This window comes from Nycticebus coucang, chromosome 4 (assembly GCF_027406575.1).
Source record: "Nycticebus coucang isolate mNycCou1 chromosome 4, mNycCou1.pri, whole genome shotgun sequence".
In the NCBI taxonomy this organism is placed as follows: domain Eukaryota; kingdom Metazoa; phylum Chordata; class Mammalia; order Primates; family Lorisidae; genus Nycticebus; species Nycticebus coucang.
In genome coordinates, this window is record NC_069783.1 from 51,252,216 (window position 1) to 51,255,372 (window position 3,157).

The following is a 3,157-nucleotide window of genomic DNA, read 5'->3' on the forward strand; positions in this document are numbered from 1 at the left end:
GAAATAATTGCAAATCTGGCCCGTAAGATAATATTTGAGGTAGAATAATTAATTGTCTGGGCATCCATTAAAATAGTTTCTTTCATTAGCTACAAACTATTCTAAAAGATTAAACTGCCAGAAGAATTTGTTTCAGAGACAAACCATAAATCTTTTGCTTGATAAGGTCTTAAAAAAAATTACTAGTGTTAAACTGCATTTTGTGAAATGTGTATTTGTTACATTTCCAGAAGGAATTCTAGTATCATCAAATTTTGAAGTTGCTATCCCCAGAATTATCTTAAAAATATCTTGGGACTCATTAAACATGGTGGAAGCTCCTGGGTTTTCTGTGTGTCCTACGTAATCCGTGCCATCTCTACAAGTAAGCAACCATGTCAAAGACAGCTGCAGTTGGTATTTATCTTGGCACCACCTACTCTTGTGTGGGTGTCTTCCAGCATGGAAAAGTAGAGATAATTGCTAATTATCAGGACCGAATACTCCAGGTTATGTTGCCTTTACTGATACCAAACGATTGATTGGGATGCTGCAAAAAATCAAGTTGCAATGAACCCCATGAACACAGTTTTTGATGCCAAGTGTCTGATCAGACACAGGTTTGATGACGCTGTAGTCCAGCCTGATATAAAACACTGGCCTTTTGTGGTGGTGAATGATGCAGGCAGGCCCAAGGTCCAAGTAGAATACAAAGGAGAGACAAAAAATTTCTATCCAGAGGTGGTATCATCCATGGTTCTGACAAAGATGAAGGAAATTGCAGAAGCCTATCTTGGAAAGACTGTTACCAATGCTGTGGTCACAGTACCAGCTTACTGCAATGATTCTCAGCATCAGGCTACCGAAGATGCTGGAACTATTGCTGGTCTCAATGTTCTTAGGATTATAAATGAACCAACTGCTGCTATTATTGCTTATGGTTTAGACAAAAAGGTTGGAGCTGAAAGAAATGTGCTAATTTTTGACCGTGGAGGTGGCACTTTTGATGTGTCAATCCTCACTATTGAGGATGGAATCTCTGAGGTCAAATCTACAGCTGGAGATATCACTTGGGTGGTGAAGACTTTGACAACCGAATGGTCAACCATTTTATTTCTGATTTTAAGTGCAAACATAAGAAGGACATTAGTGAGAATAAAAGTGCTGTCCATCGCCTCTGTACTGCTTGCAAACGTGCTAAGCGTACTCTATCTTCCAGCACCCAGGCCAGTATTGAGATTGATTCCCTTTATGAAGGAATTGACTTCTATACCTCCATTACCCATGCCCAATTTGAAGAATTAAATGCTGATCTGTTCCATGGCACCCTGGACCCTGCAGAGAAGGTCCTTTGAGATGCCAAAGTAGACAAGTCACAGACTCATGACATTGTCCTGGTTGGTGGTTCTAACCCATATCCCCAAGATTCAAAAGCTTCTCCAAGACTTCTTCAATGGAAAAGAACTGAATAAGAGCATCAACCCCGATGAGGCTGTTGTTTACGGTGCAGCTGTCCAGGTGGCCATCCAATCTGGTGATAAATCCAAGAATGTTCAAGATTTGCTACTATGGACATCTCTCCTCTTTTTCTGGGTATTGAGACTGCTGATGGAGTTATGACTGTGCTCATTAAGTGCAGTACTACTATTCCTACCAAGCAGATACAGACCTTCACTACCTACTCTGACAACCACCCGGGTGTGCTCATCCAGGTTTGTGAATGTGAGTGTGCCATGACCAAGGATAACCATTTGCTTGGCAAGTTTGAACTTACAGGCATACCTCCTGCTCCCCGTGGTGTTCCTCAGATTGAAGTCACTTTTGATATTGATACCAATGGCATTTTCAATGTCTTTGCTGTGGATAAGATCACACCTGTGGTGCATATTACAGGGGTATTTGCGAAACTTGGTAAATGTAGAATGTAAATGTTTTGGCACAGTAACTGAGATAACGCCGGAAAGGCTATGTTAACCACTGTGATAAAAATGTGTCAAATGGTTTATGAAGTGAGTGTATGATGCCCCATAATCATATCATTGTATACAGTTATGATTTAATAAAAAAATTAAAAAAAAAAAAAAGAGTATGGGAAAAGAAAATAAGATTGCCATCACTAATGACAAGGGACATTTGAGCAAAGAAGACATTGAACATATGGTCCAGGAAACTGAGAAGTACAAGGCTGAAGATGAGAAGCATAGGGACAAGGTTTCATCAAAGAACTCACTTGAGTCCTATGCATTCAACATGAAAGCAACTGTTGAAGATGAGAAACTTCAAGGCAAGGTCAATGATAAGGACAAACAGAAGATTCTTGACAAGTGTAATGAAATTATCAACTGGCTTGATAAGAAACAGAATGCAGAGAAGGAAGAATTTGAACATCAGCGGGAGCTGGAGAAAGTCTGCAACCCCATCATTACCAAGTTGTATCAGAGGGCAGGAGGAATGCCAGGGGGCTTCCCTGGTGGTGGCGCTCATCCTTCTGGTGGTGCTTTCCCTGGCCCCACCATTGAAGAGGTTGATTAAGCCAGCCCGAGTGTAGATGTAGTATTGTTCCACACAGTAAAATATTAAAGGATCCAAATTAGTAGCAAATTATGTGGCAGATTTAAAGTTGGGCTGCTATAGTGAATTACTTGGCATTCTCAATACTTGAATATGGAACATGTGCAAAGGGGAAGGAAATAACATTGCACTTCAAAAGCACTGTATTGTAAGTGGAAAATGCAGTGTGTTAAATAAAGCTGTATTTAAAATTGGCACCATAAAAAAAAAGAAATCTTGGGACTGTTGGGTTTTGAAGTCCATGTGTCTAGAAAGACACAACACACGTAAGGGAACATGCCTAAGAGTATTGCTAAAAGTTGACACATAAACATAGGTTTCGGGTTCTTTAACAACCGCAGCATAAACAACAGCAGTGATTCTCCAAAAACTTCTCTTCTGCCCCAACTTTACAGCTGATGAGCTCACATTGTAGCACCAGAAGAGTTTAGGATGGTGCATAGGGAAACCTTATAAAGGACCAGAAAGGAACTGAAATATTTATGGTACAGAGAAAAGGAGTAAAATGCCTGAAGGAGAAAAAATGGAGTCACCAATACCCAAGCATGTTGCTGAATACATATGAGAAATCTATTAAGGACTTCTGAAATAGTTGAGCAGAAATTAG

General features: G+C 40.0%; 1 pseudogene; it reads left to right on the forward strand.

The window, feature by feature from the left end:
* Window positions 1–374: 374 nt before the first annotated feature.
* Window positions 375–2,681, forward strand: LOC128583879 (heat shock cognate 71 kDa protein-like; annotated as a pseudogene).
* The last annotated feature ends 476 nt before the right edge of the window (window positions 2,682–3,157 follow it).